This window comes from Giraffa tippelskirchi, chromosome X (genome assembly GCF_054371585.1).
Source record: "Giraffa tippelskirchi isolate mGirTip1 chromosome X, T2T-mGirTip1v1.2.pri, whole genome shotgun sequence".
Taxonomy (NCBI): Eukaryota; Metazoa; Chordata; class Mammalia; order Artiodactyla; family Giraffidae; genus Giraffa; species Giraffa tippelskirchi.
In genome coordinates this window covers 94,674,410-94,693,147 of record NC_137289.1, presented here as the reverse complement: position 1 = coordinate 94,693,147, position 18,738 = coordinate 94,674,410, and the positions used below count along the sequence as shown (strand labels likewise).

At 47.5% G+C, this 18,738-nt stretch overlaps 1 long non-coding RNA gene across 2 annotated transcripts; it reads left to right on the top strand.

The window, feature by feature from the left end:
- The first annotated feature begins 3,442 nt into the window (after nt 1-3,442).
- LOC145535413 (uncharacterized) lies at nt 3,443-16,850 on the top strand. Of its 2 annotated transcripts, XR_014075408.1 has the most exons (6): nt 3,443-5,152; nt 5,263-5,369; nt 11,478-11,635; nt 12,336-12,497; nt 12,814-13,066; nt 15,374-16,850. It is a non-coding gene; the product is annotated as an uncharacterized LOC145535413 (long non-coding RNA). The 2 variants fall into 2 exon arrangements; XR_014075409.1 differs by lacking the exon at nt 12,814-13,066.
- The last annotated feature ends 1,888 nt before the right edge of the window (nt 16,851-18,738 follow it).

Genomic DNA, 18,738 nt, shown 5'->3' with positions numbered 1-18,738 from the left:
TCTCTGCTGTTTCTCTTCGGACACCTGGGAGAGGATAGGGAGATGGGTTGGGGAATGCACTGCACACTCTGCTGTCATCTCTCTACACGTGGCAGCCCCTGAACCAGAGAATTCCCTTTGGTCTTTATCCAGCATTCCTAGAACAAGCATGCAAAACACTGTCCCGGTGATGTATTGGGTCATGGAAGCAACAATGACAGTTCTGTTGACCCTTGAACAACGTAGGGGTTAGGGGCACCAACCCCCCTCTGAGGCAAGAATCCAAGTATAACTTTAGACTCTTCCAAAACTTAACTACTAATAGTCTACTGTTGACTGGAAGCCTTACGGTTAACATAAACAGTTGATTAACACATATTTTGTATGTTATATCCATTACCTGGGCGCTAGTGGTAAAGAATTCGACCGCCAGGGCAGGAGACGAGCAAGATACGTGGGTATGATCCTCGGGTGGGGAAGATCCCCTGGAGAAGTGAAAGTCTACCCACTCCGATATTCTGGCCTGGAGAATTCCACGGACTATAAAGTCCACGGGGAAGCAAAGAGTCGGACACGACGGAGCGTCCGTCAGTCAGTCCTGACGTCCCTGCCTTCAATCTCGGTGCTTGCTTCTCTTACTTACTCGTAAATGTCTTTTTCCACATGGTTCCGGCAGAATAGGGCACTTTTATCTGTATTCAAAACCTCTTCAGGCAGATATCCCTCTCCTCAGCGGTTTTTCTGCCTGGTATCTGGAACGCATCTGCTGCCCCCTAGTGGGTGCAAGCTGCTTCTCCTCTCATCTTGACATTTTAAAAGCCAAACAAACTTCTTTCTTAAAATTATCAGACCTTTCTTTGCTGACATTGCATTCCCCAGCTTCAGATTCTTCACCTTCCTTTGCTTTAGGTTGTTGTTGAAAGACTTGGCTTTTCCTTGAATCATATAGAGGCTTTTGGTATGCCTTTCTCAGAGCAATCCTGCATCTACATTACAGCTGCATTTTCAAAATCAGATACAGCGTTTCACAAAAAGTGCAAGGTTTTCAGGCCTGTTGGTATAGCTGCAATGGCAGCTTCACCAATTTGCTTTTTTCAAAAGCAATAGGCCTTACGATGGGTTCATTTGTCTTGAAATGGTGGGAAACCACAGCTGCAGACCTCAACCTATAGCAAATATCAAGCAGTTCAATTTTTTGTTGTAATGCTGTGGCTTTTCTCTGCTTCTTGGGAGCACTTCCAGCATCACTAGTGGTTTGGTCTGGTTCATGGTGTCATTCAAGGTTTACAATATTGCACTAAGCATGATGAAAACTACTTGAGAACCACAGGAGATGGCTTATTACTTCAACACACAATTTTTTGGAAAAACAAACTGCTCACACAGAGATGATTACTATCACATGGTGTTTAAGTGGATACCTGCATGTCTTGAGCTCATGGCAGGTGCAAAAGGAGCTGGCTATGAAATGATTACAGTAGTAGGTATGGACTACGGTTCAATTTATGCAGTTAGAATGTATTCCTGACTTTTTCCATTGCTTACATTTCTCTTGACTGTGAACCGCGCCATGGATTATAAACGTGTGCTTGAAGTTTTGATAAATTTTAACTTTTTATAATAGATTTGTGTATATTTTATGGTAGTAAATGCCAAAAGAGACTGTTATCTACACATACTTTATGAATTCAGGATGTACCCGCTATTTTCTTAATTTTTCAATATTTCTAGGTTACACGATTCATCTGCAAATTTTTCAAATAAGTTGTTAAAACTCCAAAGAATGTTTTCAGTAGATATTTTGAAAAAAATGTATGCATGATTGGACCCATACAGCTCAGAACCATGTTGTTCAGGGGTCAGGTGTACATTGAATTGACTTAACAGGGCGACTTTATGGTCCTTTTCCCTTCTCCAGGCCTAACCCCCATCAGTTGGATCTGGGTGCTCTCTCACCCCTCGAGATCAGATAGAACGGTCGAGGTGCATGTCGCCAACAGATCCTTAAAAGTCCAAGTCTCTCCCTTCACCAAAGTTCTCCAGAATACTCAGAGGGGGGTGTATGGCCTTTGGTCCCTCTTGGGAACAGGAAGCCCCACTCCAACCCAATAACTGCTTCAAAATGGCCAATTGCAGAATACAAGGGAAGGAAGGGACAGCGTGTAGAGTGAGAGTGTGGCTCCATGCCAGAAGGCAAGTCTTTACCGTTATGTTTAGTTTTGAACAACGCAGCAGCTGCTTGGGCCTCAACCAAAGGATCTCATGTTTTCAGTATGCCCAGAGCTCTGTATCGGGCAGCACGTTCCTTGTGACTGATGCCATCTCTTTCAAATTTGAGGATGCCTTGATTCTGCAGCCATGGCCATGTGGCTTTCTAGTTGTGCCCATTGGCTAGCTGAGGTATTACTAGTGCAGTTGTTCTGTCACTAAGTTGTATCCAACTCTTTGTGACCCCATGGACTGCAGCATGCCAGGCTCCTCTGTCCTTCACTATCGCCCAGGCTTTGCTCAAATTCATGTTCATTGAGTCAGTGGTGCTATCTATTCATCTCATGCTCTGCTGCCCCCTTCTCCTTTTTTCTTCAGTCTTTCCCAGCATCAGGGTCTTCTCCAATGAGTCAGCTCTTCGCATCAGGTTGCCAAAGTATTGGAGCTTCAGCTTCAGCATCAGTCTTCCCAATGAGTATTTAGGGTTGATCTGTTTAAACATTGACTAGTTTGAGTTCCTTGCAGTCCAAGGGACTCTCAATATGGTGTGTGATCCCTGAAGGGAAGACTAGAGCAGTAGCAACTTTTAAAGATGTCCACTTTGATTCAGGGCATGTGCTACCCTTTTTATTTATAGTGGGGGAGCAAAAAGGTTTTCTTGACTTCTTAGGGTCCCTGGCTGAATGGGAAATTTAAGCTGACAGAGAAAGATTAACAGAAGAAAAGCATACACATAAGTTTTACATGATGTGGGAGCCTTGATAAGGGAATGAAGACACGAAGCAACAGTTTGACCTGAGGAGTTCTGTGCTGGGTTAGAGGAAGACTGGATGGTTGTGGAGGAATATGATAAGTCAGAGAGTAAGTTTAGTAACTGGGAGAGACTTAGCACAAACTGTTTCTTAGGGTCCCTTTGTTTTCTGAGATAAGTAAGGATGCTCTTTTAGTCTGGGTATAGCCAGGGAACCACTCACCTGAGGGTTCAATGACCTGCTTCAGGGAAGAAGGGCAGGGGGGAAGGTTGGAGGGAACGCACTGTTTCAGCTGTTTTCTCAGAGTCTTTCCGCTTAGAGTATTCTATACACCAAGGTGCCATGTTTGGGGATAGCACATCTTGAAGTCCATCTATACCTCTATAACTTCCGTTTTTACTCACTCTTAAGATAAAGGCTAGGGAAATTTTTCAGGGCAGTGGAGCTGATCTCAAGAATGTATCTAGAATTTTGGGGGTCAATTTCTCTCTTGGCAGTATGTCGTCTTCATCAGCATTATAGATCCAGTATGGGGCAGTAGAGCCCGGATGCCAGTCATTGCCTCATCTGTGGTTTCCTACGGAAGTTTGTCTTGGTGAAATCTCCCCAAGAAGCTGTACCACAGCAGGAAGGATCTACTACAGAAACCTCTGAGTCCTTTGGCTGTGGTTTCTCAATGCATCTGAGGTAGGCATGGTAGACTGTAGATGGACTGAGCCATAAGACATTTCAGCTTCTTTTGCAACAAGTTTCACATCCCCTCCTGCTCCTTGCTCAACCAACCAGCGAAAGCTGTCACCATGTGCCTGGCTTCTGTCCATGCTGGTCATGAGTTTCTCTCCTTTTTCCCTGAGTGTAGCTGCTCACCTCTGAAACTATTGTCTGAAGAAATGTTGCGAGCCACATCTGCCCTCCCCCAGCTCCTAGTACAGACTTCGCTCATTTTACTTGTGCCTTGCTTTATTGTGCTTTACAGATATCATGAGTTTTTTTTTCTTTTTTTCAATTTTTTTCCATTATACTTTATTACAAGATATTGAACATAGTTCCCTGTGCTATATAGTAGGTGCTTGTTGTTTATCTATTTTATATATGGTAATGTACATCTGATAATTCCATACTCCAAATTAACACCTCCTACTTTGGTAACGATTAAGTTTGTTTTCTGTGTCTATGAGTCTGCTTCTGTACTGTGGGTTTTTACAAAAAAAACCAAATTGACAGTTCGTGGGCAACCGGGCATTCCGCAGATCTGTTGGCACCATTCATTTTTCCAATAGCATTTGCTCACTGCCTGTCTCTGTGACTCATTACAGTAATTTTTGCAATATTTCTCACTTTTTCATTATTATTATACTTGTTATCTTGATCTATGATCAGTGATCTTTGATGTTACTACTAATCCATGACTCTAGGTTGGCAAACTTAGATGATAAATGTATGTGTTCAAACTGCCTTGCTTCCTGTCCTCCTCAGGCCTCTCTTTCCCTGAGACATAATAATATTGAAAATTAGGCCGGTTGATAAACTTACAATTTGCCTCTAAGTGTTCAAGTGAAAGGAAGAGTCTCTCAGCTCAAATCAACATCTAGAAATGGTTACGCTGAGTGAGGAAGGTGCATCAGAATTTGAGGCAGGCTGAAAGCTAGGCCTCTTACACCAGTTACTGAAGTTATGAATGCAAAGGGAAAGTTCTTGTAGGAAATTAAAAGTGATGCTCCAGTGAGCACATAAATGATAAGAAAGAGAAATAGACTTACTGCTTGTAAGGTAAGGGAGTTAGAGAAGGTGAGGTTCAGAAAAAGAATGAGACCGGCACTTTACAGGAACAGATCACCTTTAGTGAGGCGAGAAGGGGCAGCAGTCAGGTTAGCCAGCTGCTGCACTAACCTAAGAAAAGAGTAAAGATGTATAGGCATGTATGTGGAAAGTTACTGTCTTAAGGGGGCCTGTTCTTCTCCAAGGTTGTTCAGAGTAGTTATCTCTTCAACAGCTGGGGCAAGGAATTTTGGAGATGGGCCAGAGGCTGGACCGGCTGGGAGCTGGGTGTAATCAACCTAATGTCCATGTTTTTCTTCCGGTGAGAGAGTTCTTTGTTTTGCATAGAATGGTGGGAAGGACGCGGAGGGGAGTTTTAACTCCAGGCTACCTCCAGCCGTGCAACTTTCCTTCATTCCAGACCCTAAGGAATATATACAAAAAGAGAAAGAGAGGTGGGTGCCCTTAATGTTCAGGGCTTCTTCGTGCTGATAAATGAGGGTCAGGGGTTGGTGGTACGGGAGGAAGGAAGTCTAAGGCCTGTAGTGTTGATTTTTTATTTTAGCCGTCAGGGTCTCAAGCAAAACAACAGTCTTGACTTGGTCTCAGGAAAAGGCTCGGATTCAGTCTTGGAGGAATCTCTGGAAAAGATTAAACAAACAAGGCCCAAAGGTGAGTAAGAGGATGATAAAAATGAATGGTCTGAGAAGGGGTAAAGGTTAGAAAAGGCTTCCTGTAGCCACAGGGTGGCGATGTAATCTTCAATGTGTTCCAGCGTGGCTCCTTGAGGACTCCAGACCCAGCTTTCTGCTAGAAGTTGTCTCAGGCTCAGGGCCGGGGCAATGGGATGACCCAGAGGGATGGGATGGGGAGGGAGGTGGGTGGGGGGTCCAGGAAGGGGAACACCTGTAAACCCATGGCTGATTCATGTCAATGTATGGCAAAAACTATTACAATATTGTAAAGTAATTAGCCCCCAACTAAAATAAATAAATTTATAAAAAAAAAAAAAAAGAAGTTGTCTCAGGAATAATTGTAGCCATGAAACCGACAGGCTCATCTGTTGCCAGTTTGGGGCGGTGGAAGCGGTGAGGACTTTAGAGTTGTAGGGCCTGTGTGAGAAACTTAATAGGTATTAGTCTGGTAAGCATTTTCATCAATGGGCTGCATAACCTTTTTTAACCGGGTAATGTGTACCCAAGGGGTGATTTTGTTGTTAGTTTTGGAGCAGTAGGGGTCAGCAGAATTACTGTGTAGGGTCCTTGTCATTTTGGAGTTAGATCTGAGTGGGACTGAACTGTCATATAGACTTTGTCTCTTATTTGAAGGGATGGGTATGGAAGATTGGGATGTGGTCGGGGGAGTAAGTTATCCATATGTTGTCAAAGGGCATCTCGTGTCTGGGCAAGTAAAGGAAAAGGAAGGTGGGAAAGCAGTTTGGGACTGTCTTGGGAGGGGGGAAGAGCCAAAGGTATTGTGGGCCTCCCATACATGGCCTCGAATGGACTGATATTTAAGGGTTTTTTTGGTAAGGCCGGACCTTTAAGAGGGCTAAAGGGAGGAGTTTCGTTCAGTCTTGATGAAGTTTGATCGTTAATTTGGTCAGAGTTTTTTTTTAGGACTTGGTTGGCTCTCTCAACCCTATCAGAAGATGGGGGATGATAAGGAATGTGAAACCTCTAAGGAACTTGAAGGGCTCGTGCAATATTTTGGGTGATTTGGGATGTGAATTCGGGTCCATTGTCAGCCTGGGGGGAGGAAGGCATTTCAAACCTTGAGAGAGTTTCAGTAAGAATAACCTGACCCACAGTAGGGGCTCATTTGTTAGTAGTCGGGAAAGCTTCAATCTATCTAGAAAATGTATCTACAAAGACTAGGAGAAATTTCAGCCTTTTTACGGGTGGCATGTGGGTGAAATCTACCTGCCAGGCTTGTGTGGGAAGATATCTATAAATTCGGTGGGTGGGGGAAGGAGGGGGGCGAATGTTAGAATTAGGATTTGTCCGCTGACAAATGGTAGAAGTTTGGGTCAGATTATTGAAATAAGTCGCATCGTCTTTAGTCAGTTTAATCAAGTTCTGAAGGCAAGTCTTAAGTACTTTTGTAGAGGGGTGGAAAAGGGAATGTAAATATGAAAGTAAAGTGTGGATGTTAGGCTCACCAATTTTGGCTATAGTAAAGACAGGACTACCAGAGGCGGCTTGTCATTTTGTTTTGTGATTTGGTATATTGTTATAAAAGGAGATAGGACTATGTTGCTGATGTCTCCGGCAATGTATTACAGCAGCTTGTTTGGGGAACTGAGCCACATGGAGGAGTTCGGAAATAAAAGAAGCATTGAGAATAGGTGTGTCCTTCTGAGCGAGCAATCTCCTCTCTTTCCAGATTACAATGTTAGAATGTAATATGTTATAGACATATTTGGAGTCAGTGTAAATGTTTCTTTTTTGGTCTTTGGCTAGGGTCCAAGCTTGTGTAAGAGTTATCAGTTCAGCCTGTTGTGAGGATGTGTGAGCTGGGAGTGTGGCTAACTTGATGAGGCAAGGGGGAATAACTCTGTCGGGCTGTCTCTGGACTATTAGTGTTCATATTGCCATCTATGAACCAGGATGGGATTTTGGGGTCAGTAAGGGGCTGATCGGTTATATGTTCAAAGGGATTAAGTGTCATATCTAAGGTCTGAACACAGTCATGAAATAGGTGTTCTGCTTCTGGATCTGGTGTAGGGAGTAAGCTAGCAGGATTAAGAGGTTTACAAGGCATAAAAGAAAGGGATGGGTCGAGGAGGTGTGTGTGGAGGATTTGTAGTCGAGCAGGGGGCAGAGAAAGGAAAGTCTGATGAGAGAGTAAATCTTTGAAGGAATGAGGTGAGCATACATTTAGAGGAGCATTTTGGGTTGGTTTTGGGGCTTTAGGTATTAAGAGGGTGGTTGCAGCTATGTAGGAGAGGGTCTGTTGTAGAGGATGTGGGTAAGAAGCTGGCGGGGTTAAGGGGGGCGCAGGGGGAGAATGAGAGCCGAGGGTTGAGGAGAAAGGCGTATAGGACCTGTACCCTGGAAGGGGGAAGGGAGAGGAAAGCCCGATGTGATAGTAAGTCTCAGAAGCTGTGTGGAGAACAGACTGTTAAAGGGGCATGTCTAGAGAGTTTATTTGCTTTGGGTGCGAGGGCTGCGATAGGAGCCGTGGCCTGTATGTCGGGAGGCCACCCTTGGTCACCATGTCAAGCTGTTTTGACAGATAGGCTATGGGAGCCCAGGTGTCTCCAGCCTGCTGACATAGAAGCCCCAGGGCCTGTCCTTGGTTGGAATGGGCAAAGAGAAAGAATGGTCTGGTGTGATCTGGCAGGTGGAGAGTTGGCACTCGGAGGAGGCTCGGGGTGAGCTGGCGAATAGGATTGGCCAGCGAGAAAGGGTTAAAGAGGGACTCATCCAGACATCCTTCAGTTGTCTCATAGAGCAGCTTTGCAAAGAGGGAGAAGTTAGGGATCCAGATACGGAAATAATTTAGGAGGCCGAGGATAGACAGGAGTTCTCTTTTGGTTTTTGGAAGTGGACAGTTAATTAAGGCCTGGATTATATCTGGGGGAATAATTTTTTGTTGGTGGGACATGGAGAGCCCCAGATAGGTGACGTTTGTCTGTACTACTTGGGTCTTGGATGGGAACACCCGGGTCTTGGATGGGAACACCCGATCACCCTAGGATCCCAGGGCCCCAAGGAGTTTGGCAGTGTGTTGGAGGCAGAGTTTTCGGGTTGGGCTACAAAGGAGGAGGTCATCTACGTATTGGAGGAGATGACTCTGGGCTAGGTCGAGTGTCTCTAGGTCCTTTTGTAAAGCCTGTCCAAAAAAGCGGGGGCTGTCTCTGAACCCCTGGGGAAGAACTGTTAGTTGTTGGGAAGCATGAGTCTCGGGGTCTTGCCAGGTGAAGGCGAAAAGGGGTTGAGAGAAGGGGTGGAGGGGGATGGTGAAAAAGGTGTCTTTGAGATCTAATAGCATGAAGTGGGTTGCAGTCGGGGGTATGGCAGACAGAAGGGTGTAAGGGTTAGGGGCTACTGGGAAAGTCGACGTGATGGCCTCATTGATTTTTTGCCTATCCTGGACCAGTCTCCAAGAGTTTGGTCCCTTCCTTACTGCCAGAATAGGGGTGTTGTGTGGTGAATGGGTAGGCATTAAGATAAAGGCCTGAAGAAGACCGGTCTATGATAGGCTTAAGTCTCCTGTGGGCCTCGGGGGTGAGAGAATACTCTTGTTGGGTGATTATATTCGAGGGGTCCTTTAGGGTAATGTGGACTGGGGGATGATGTTTGGCTATGGATGGGTGATCAGTGTCCCAGACGTGGGGGTCCAAGGCGGGTAGATCTAAGAGAAAGTCAGGGGTGCGGGAGAGGGACAGTCCAGGTGCCATCTTCATGCAGAATATAGAGACTGTATCGAGGTGGGGTATGGTAATAAAGACCCCCAATTTGGATAACAAATGTCTCTCTAGGAGTGCCATTGGGCATTTAGGCATTATCAGGAATGAGCGTATGAGGTCGATTTTTCAAATTGACAGAGTAATGGAGGGCTGAGTTTTGGCCTTAAGGGAACTCCAGAGACCCCCTTGATTGTGAGTTCTGAGTCTTGAGTTGGGCCAGAGTAGGAAGTTAAGAGAGAGAAAGCGGCTCCAGTGTCTATTACAATACAGGTCTTTTTTCTGGCCATTACCCCGTCTACCCTAAGTTCTGAGCTCGTGTCTGGGACACGGACGGGGAGGCTGGAACCCAGGCCCCGTCATTGGAACAACTCTCGTAGGGTTGGGCTGGGGTTTTGGGGAGAAGCGGGAATCTCTCCAGGGGTGCCAGGGCATCCCTATGAACATTCCACTCTCCAGGTCTGGGAGGTGGGGACCTCCCCAGTGTTGTCAGGGCGTCCCTGGGGACAGTCCACCTTTTAGTGTCTCCACTGACCATAGGTTGGGCATGCTTTTGTAGGGGGCCGCAGGTTTGGGCATGCCTTTGTCCAGTGTCCTGACTGGTTGCATCGGAAGCAGGGTCCAGGGGGGAGGTCTTAAGTCCCAGTCTGGGATGACTTGGGCCGGGCTGATCTCTTCCCTTAATTGCTGCCGCCAAAAGGGCATATTTAGCTTTTCTCTCACGGTCTTTTTCTCTCTTAGCTTCCTCCTCTCTATTATTGAACACCTTGAAGGCTACTTCTAGAAGGTCTCTTTGGGGGGAGGTCTCAGGACCCTTGTCTAGCTGTCGAAGCTTGCGTCTAATATCAGGGGCGGACTGGCTGATGAACTGAAGATGAAGGTAGAGTAATCCAGCAGGGTGGTGATATCTTAGTTAGTAAACTTCTGGACTGCCTCTGTGAGGCATGCCAAAAATAAGGCTGTATTTATGTCTGCCCCTTGGGTGATTTCTCTGACTTTATCAAAATTGACATGGATATGAGCATTTTTCTGCATTCCTTCTAGAAGGCAGGTAATCATATGATTCAGTCTCCTGATACCTGGGTCACTGGGCTGGTAAGTCCAGTGGGGATCTGATTGAGGCACCGCCTCATCAGCAGCTGGGCTATCCCTGTCTTGGTTATGGAAGTGATCGGCATGGGCTTTTGCCACTTGCCGGATACGTTCTTTTTCATCTAGGGTGAGAGAGGCATTTAGGATATAATATATGTCACTCCATGTGAGGTTATAGGCCTGGGAGAGTTTCAGGAATTGTTTTCTGTATCTGGTAGGATTTTCATAAAATGATCCTAACTTTTCTTCTATCTGGCTGATATCTGACAATGAAAATGGCACGTGGACTCGTGTGGGGCCCTCTGGCCCTGCTCCCTCTCTCAGGGGAAACATATGTTGGGTATGTGACCGTGTGGCAGGAGGGGAGGGAAGAGGGAAGGGGTGGTCAGGGAGACGGGGTGGCGGGGTTGAGGGGGAGTCAGGAGAGGTTTTGGGGTCAGTAGGTGAATTGGATGAGGGGGAAGGAGAGGGTTGGCGGGGTGGCAGATAGGGAGGGGGCTCGTCCGCTGGGTCAAATTCTGGGGGTGCGGAAGGTCATGACCAGTGGTTAGTTGAAGAAGAAGAGCCCTTTTGTTTGGGAGGCAAGGTGCATAGAAGGACCTCGTGGGTGGACCAGTTCTTGCATAGGGAGGGCCTGCTCCGAAGGGCTCAAAAGGTTTGGGCATATGGGACCTCTGACCCTTTGCCATTACATTTGAGGAAGTTAGTGAGATCTGATAAAATATTGAAATCAAAAGTCCCGAACTCAGGCCAGTGGTCTTGGTTGTCTAATTGGTATTGAGGCCAGATCTGTATACAGAGTTGTTTTAATCGGTTAGCTTTGAGTTCAGTGAGAGAGAGTGGCTTGAGATTTTTGAGAACACGGGCCAGAGGGGAATCCTTTAGGACAGATTGGCTAGACCCCATAATTGAAAGACAAGCAGAGGTTCCTATTGGGAGCTCGAGTTGTCACCATAGTTGAAATAGGAGTTATGAGAAGAGAGCTCTGTGTCGAGGTGGAGCATCCCCTACTTTGGCCTACGGAGTGGCCATAGGCCAAAGGTCCCCGGGACCCGGGAGGGCTAAGTTTTAGGGCGCCTCTAGAAAAACCATCCAGATTGGATCTTACCTTAATTTAGGGGCTGGCTTGAATGGAGTGTTGCATGTAAAGCGGTCGAATGGCAAACGGCCTCTCTGCTGGAGTTGGTCGGTCTCGAGAAAAAGAGAGTGTAGAGAAACCAGGAAGGGGGGGCAGTATTCCTCGGGGTACGTGGAAAACCAATAAAGCCCTTACACAGGACCTGTACCGCTCACGAAGGCACAGGGCGTCCTCTCGAGGAGGTCTTGAAAGCCCGGGCAGGAAAGTGAGCTCGACAGTCTTCCACGCTCCGAAGAGCTAGCCGTGGAGAAGGAGAAGGAACCTCAACCTCCTGCGTCTCAGCACCAAAAATGTAAGGTACGGAGTTAGAGTAGGCGAGGTTCTGAAAAAGTATGAGACTGGCACTCTACAGGAACAGATCACCTTTTATGAGGTGAGAAGGGGCAGCAGTCAGGTTAGCGAGCTGCTGCACTTATCTAAGAAAAGAGTAAGTATATATAGACATGTATGTAGAAAGCTACTGTCTTAAGGGGGCCTGTTCTTCTCCAAGGTTGCTGGGAGTAGTTATCTCTTAAATGGCTGGGGCAACGAGTTCTGGAGTTCGGCCAGAAGCTGGGCCAGCTTGGAGCTGGGTGTAATCAACCTAATATCCATTTTTTCTTTGGGTGAGAGAGTTCTCTGTTTTGTTTAGAACGGTGGGGAGGACCTGGAGGGGAGTTTTAACTCCAGGCTACCTTGAGCCATGCAACTTTCCTTCACCTTTGCCTAGTTAGATCCAGACACAAAGGGCTCCTTGCCCTTTATGAAACATTAGGGAACATTTCAGAAAATTTATCACACACCACCATGGGAAAAATTGAAGAAGTCCTAAAAATGCAGCGATGTATCATATGCATGTTCTTCAATCATGTCTGATGGGAAGAATTGATATTGTTCAAGGATCAATTTCACCCAAACTCCTCGATAGAGTCCTCCAAAATGCCAGCAACGATTTTTGCAGAAATTGATGAGCTGATTTCTTAAACAAATTCTTTATTTCTTTCTTTTGCTCCATCAGGTCTTATTTGGGGAATGTGGAAACTTCATTGTGTCACGCAGGATCTTTTGTTGCAGTGCACAAGCACTCCAGTCACGATGCCCAGGCTCAGTAGTTGCTCCACTGCATATAGGATCTTCGTTCCCTGACCAGAGATTGAAGCGATGTCCCCTGCATTGTGAGGCAGGTTCTTTTTTAAAAGATTCATTTGTTTGCTTGTTTACGTAATTTTGGCTTGGCTGGGTCTTTGTTGCTGCACACGTCAGGTTATTCTAGTTATGATGAGTGGGAGCTATGCTCTAGTTGCAGCAGATAAGCTTCTCATTGCGGTGACTTCTCTTGTTGCAGAGCACAGGCTCTAGGCACTCAAGTTTCAGTAGTTGCAGCTGTCATGCTCCAGAGCACAGGCCCAGCAGTTGTGGTGCTCAGGCTTAGTGGCCTTTCAGCTTGTGGGATCTTCCCGGAGCAGGGATCGAAACCGTGTTCTCTGCATTGGCAGGTAGAGTCTCAACCACTGGACAACCAGAGAACTCCCTGATGAGCTGATATTGAAATTTATGTGAGAACAGAAGCGCAATGATAGCCTGAAGACTTGTGACTATGCACAAATAAAAAGACAAACACAGCCTAGTTTCATAGCTTACTGTACATGTCCAGTAATGGAGCTGTGGATCCATGGGACAGGACTGACAGTCCAGAAGCATTTCCAGACATATGTATGTGGTCAATGGATATTCAGCAGAGGAGTCTAGGTAATTCAATGCGGGGGGGCGGGGGTGGATAATCTTTTGTTGAGCAAATGGTTGTGGAATATCCATATGGGGAAAGCAAACCTCCATTGCCTTGTGTACTTACCTTCCATCATTCACAAAGATTACAGTCAAACGCTCAGAGCTCTACACGCAAAAGCTAAAAGTATAAAAAGTTAAGGACTCAGATGAGAACGTTGTGACTTTTCAGCAGGCAAGTCTTGCACATATGAAGTCAATATTGATAAGCATGAAAAACAAAAAGAACAATATGAACCCAGACTTCACGAATCAAAAATATCAGTCAGATTATATCACCACTCTGTTGATAACTGTATGAGTTTCCTAGGGCTTCCATCATAAAGTACCACAAAGAAGATGCCTTCAGGCAAGAGAAATTTATTCTCTCAGAGTTCTGGAGGCCAGGAGTCTGAGACTGGGATGTTGGCAGGGCTGATTCCCTCTGATGGCGCCAAGGGAGAGTCAGTTCCAGGCCTCTCTCATAGGTTCTGGTGGTGGCCTGCAGCACCTGGCCTTCTCTGCCTTGTAGACACTTCACTCCAACTCTTCCTCTGTCTTCACACAGCCTCTCTCTCTGTGTGCTCACATGGCTTTCTTATAAACGTAGCAGTCACTTGATTTGGGCCACCGTAACACACTGTGACCTCACCTTAACTAATTATATCTGCAAAACCCCATTTCCAAATCAAGTCCCATCCACAGGCTCCAGGGGGTGGGGCTTCAACATCTTTTTCTGGGGGACACAGTCCAACCCACAGCCACCCTCCACCACCTCCCACTTCACTCTGAGCACAAGCCCTCAGCATGTCCCCTGAGGCCTCCACATCCAGTCCCCGTCAGGTCTTGGCCCCCTGTCCTGCTGCTCTCCTCTTCACCCACTCTGCTCCAGCCACACTGGTCTCCTCACGCTCCCAAACCTCCCTCAAGTCCTCACTCCGTCTCTGCTTGACAACAAAGCCGACCCTGACCACCCAGTTGAAAAGGGAAAACCACTCCTCCAAGTGCTCCCTGTCTTTTCTCCTGCTGCACTTCCGGCCAGAGATGTCACCATATTCCCAAAGGCTATCTAGTGTAGTTGTTATTTCATTTCTTGACAGTCTGTCCCGGCTAGACTGGAACCTCCATGGAGGCCTGGAACAGTGTCCAGCAAAAAATGTTCCTTGAGTTACCGAATAAATAAAGCTACTGTAGAAAATGTAATAAAATATTCTTCTGAGCCAGGAATGGGGAACTACTTCCTAAATATTGTTTTAAGCCCATAACAGATTAATATCAAGAATATACCGATATTTTAAATATTCTGCTGATAATCCAGAAGATAACTGCAATTCCGATTTGTGGAAATGGGGACAGGATACAAACAGGCTAGTTACAGCGGAGGAAACCCCCAAAGGTCACAGGATACAGTAGGAGTGGAGATGGGGGCAGCCATAGCAGGGAGCAGTCTGGCATGACTGAATCCAGTGAAGCCTGCACATCCCTGACCTCCAGCATTTCTGCTCCTGGGAAACTGTGACCAGTCCCCTCAGCGGGGGTGTATGAGGGTGTCCTCATGGTGTCGACTGTGGAGGCGTGAGTCAGAGACACCTAGACGTCCCACTGACTGTCTTTCTGCTCTAATGTCAGACCCTCAGGTGGGTCTGCTTAATTCATGAATTTCCACTTGTGTATGGATGACAGAAGTCAACACGCTAGACCCTCTCTCTGTACGATCTTTGGGCTTTCCTCCCACATGTCTGACCAGAGTGTCCACACCTACTCTCTACATGTCCATGAGAATCCGGTTCTGGCCTGACACAGTTTTTCTCCAGGGATGATGGTGAAAACCTATTAATATCTGCTAAACCTACAACTAAAACTATCACAACGTCTGCTCAGGGCTCCCCCTTTTTAGCACCCACAGGGAGCTTGGACAGAGAGCTCATTTAGTCATCTGTAAGTAACTGCAATGCTTTACTTCCCACTTGGCTTTCCTACAGGGTCCCTAGCCCAGCACTGCACTGCCCTTTACTTGGAGAAGCTGGCCTGCTCCCCTCTCCTCCTGTTGATTTTATTTATTTATTTTTGCCTATGCTGGGTCTTCCTTTCTGCAAACAGGCTTTCTCTAGTTGAAGGGATTGGGGACTACACTCTAGATGCTGTGCTCTCATCATGTTGACTTTATTCGTATACTTTTGCCGGTGCTTGTCTTCATTGATGAACACGGGCTTTCTCTAGTTGTGGCGAGTGGTGTCTACACTCTAGTTGCTGAGCACAGGCTTCTCATCGCCGTCACTTCTCTTATTGCAGAACGTGGGCTCTAGAGCACAGACTCAGTTGCTCTGTGGCATGTTGGATCTTCCAGGACCGGGCATTGAAGCAGTGTTCCTCGCGTTGGCAGGTGGATCCCCATCCACTGAACCCCCAGGGAAGTCCTCCTCATGTTTTGTCTTGCTCCATCCTGAACTGTAACTACTTCTCTAACCTCTGCTTTCTCCTGGATTAAAATTACATGTGTATATGTGGGGGAGGGGGGAGAATCGTGTCTGACTCTTTGCGACCCATGGACTGTAGCCCACAAGTCTCTTCTCTCCACGGAATTTTCCAGGCAAGAATACTGGAGTGGCTTCCCATTTCCTTCTCCAGGGACTCTCCCTCACCCAGGCATGGGACCTGTGTCTGTTGTGTCTCTCATGTTGGCAGGCAGAGTCTTTACCACTAGCGCCACCTGTCTTTTGAAAGCCTGAATGAAAGTGTGCGGCTCTACAAATTGGACCACCTGAATCATTTCCTCTACAAGTTCACTGACATCATCCACTCATGCCTGCTGCGAGTCCTTTCACACTCCTTCCAGACAGGTCCAGGTTAGCATCTGCAGCCTTTGACACATCTCCCTTGACATGGGTTTCAACCTAAATAGATCAGCTTTATTACTGATGAAACTGATTGGGCAGACCGTGATTGGGCATCTGAGCCAAGTCAATTTGCTGACTTCCTCCAGACTGGCTGAGACCTGGGGATGGCCACCCTCAGGGAACCATGGGCCCCGAGGATTGATCCACCTTCCCAGGCTGCTGCCTCCCGTGGTCAGCTTCATTCCCTGTCGCACTCTGACCTGTGTGGCAGACCCATTTTCTTCAGTACATATTATCTCTGAGATTCGCTTTCTCATACTGAGTTAGATTATCTGTCACACACACTCTTTCTGTAACATTCCTGTGTCACTCTATAATGCTTTTTCCACTACACTTATTCTCTCTCACACCCAGTCTCCCCTAGACTCTATCTCTGATACTCTGTGCCACACACTCACTCTGTCATGGTGTCTGTGAGAGAGTTAACTTAGTCAGGTTGCTAGCGGGACGAAGGCTCTTTAAGGAAGAGGTGAACATTCTTTCTTTTTCACATTCTTTTGCCTTAGACATGGAGGCCTGGTAGGCAGCAGAATCTCTTGCTCAATGAAATGCTTTTTTTGAGCTCGGAACCTATGTCATGGGAGAAGGTCTGGGTAAAACTTCCATGGCCTTGAGCTCTAGGTTAAACCATTTCTTCTGGTTAATATCCTGCAGATGTCATCCCAGGATATATGTTACGAGAAAGGGCCTGGGCAAAATTTTCACCGCCTTGAGGCATCTTTTTAATCTAAACCTATTCTCAGCAGCTAGCAGTAAAGTATATAATGCTCTCCTTAAACTAGCAAAGCGGGTACTCTTTCAAACCCCTTCTGATGTCTATGTCAGAAGCTTTTTCTGTCACTATCACTTTAATAAAATTCCTACTGCACAAATCTCTGAGTGACTGGTCCTGGAATTAAATCTTCTCCTTTGCAGACCACAAATCCGGTGGCACCTTCCACCACTCACCGTGCACGTTAAGTTACCATCTATCATCTTGGGGGCTCACTATTGCTATCACTATCATCTGCAGCTTAGTCTCTTCCCACCACATTCTGTCCTTTTGAATTCCTGTCCCAATCACATATTCAGGCTGTCACACTCACTCAAAACCATTCACCTGTCACAGTGGTAAAATCTCTGAGGAACTCATTCTATCATACACTGTCTTTCCTTCATACTCTCTCACTCTCTTGTCACACGTATTATTTGTCATTGTCATTATCATTTTCCTTTGCACATCTCACAGTTCAGAACCAACTTAAGTCCCATGCCTGATGGAGCACTGCAGTCATCAGTTTTGAGAAATGGAGAAACCAAAATGCACAAGACTTGGAGCTGCTGGTGTTGGGGAGAGAGTGGGTTTATGTGATTTGTTTGGAGGAGAGCTGCATCATGGGAGACAGGAGACTGACATGGCAATACTGTCTGACAACTGACCTGGTGGACCAACACATGGAAAGCCCCTGCAACAGCACATGGACCATAGCAAGTGCTAGCTCTCACTACGAAGGAAGAGCACAGGTACAGGTGTGGGCTGGACAGACGGGGCACACTAGTGGGTCGTGTGGCTTGGCCCCTCACCCTCTAGTCCATCGTAGTCTAGTGAGCCCCCTTCTACAGCACGACTATTCTTACAAATGTTCCCCCAACCTGACAGTGGGCCCCTAAGGGCGAGATGTGTCCAGGCTCCCCGCTGGGGTCCTCTTGGCCACAGAGCAGGGGACAGACACAGGCAATAGACTGGGTCTACCCACACTCTAAAACTGACTGGGGGCCAGAATCGAGAGAAAGTGGGAGGGTGGTAAGGTGGGACAGGAATGCCCCACCCACAGGGAAGGGTCAGCCACTGCTTGTGCCTGTCCTCCTACAGGGGGGTGGGGGAAGTCTGCTGGCCTTGGATTTGGAGGGCCGAGAGGACTCTCAGGCCAGGGTGTGGGGCTCAGGGGCCGGACTGAAGTACAACCCCTGACGCAGTCACCTCCCATGGCAGCAATGGCCCCTGGCAGATGCACCCCATGCCCAGGCAGTGCTGCTTCAGCCCGGTCGTCACTCCGGGCTGTACCTTGCTTGTTGTCTTCACCGCCTTCCAGACGCAGAAGTAGACCAGCACCCAGCAAGCAAGCAGACACAGAGTCACCTCCCAGTTGAGGGCCCCGGCACGAACAGGCCATCGGAGAGCCTCAAGACTTTGTTCCTGGGGAGGGAAAGGCCATGAGAGTTGTGCCAGCAGAGGGCAAGAGACTGCGGGTGTCCAGGGGAACACGGCCCTTCCCCCAGCCCTTGAGTCTAGCCGGTTCCTCCAGTGCTTCTGAGGGGCCCGGGGCAAGCCCAGAGCCTGCAGTCCCTGCAGTCTCTGAGCCTGGACCCCCAGTCAGCCCAGCCCCATGCCATCCCCAGTGAGTCCAACAGCAGTCCCTGCTTCCCTGCCCAGGCAGGCAGGATAGGCACAGCCCACTCCGCATTCGTGGTCTCAGGACTGCAGGGCCGGTTCCCAGCGCACCCCCATGTGCATGCACCTGCACATGCCCTAAGGCCCAGACAAGATCGCAGACTTGAGCTACGTGTGGGAGACAAATGGGACCGACCGGGCTTGGCCCTGGTGCTCGACTCTCTTCCAGAAGTTGAAGTCAGTAGGCTGGTCACATGTGAACGTGGCAGCAGAGGTGTAAGGGGAAGGGGCTCACTTGGTGTTTCCACGTTTGGTGGGAAACAGCGAAGTGCTCATAAACACCTAAGAGGGACATCCAGGGCCAGCGTCAAGGCCTGATGGCACAGGCG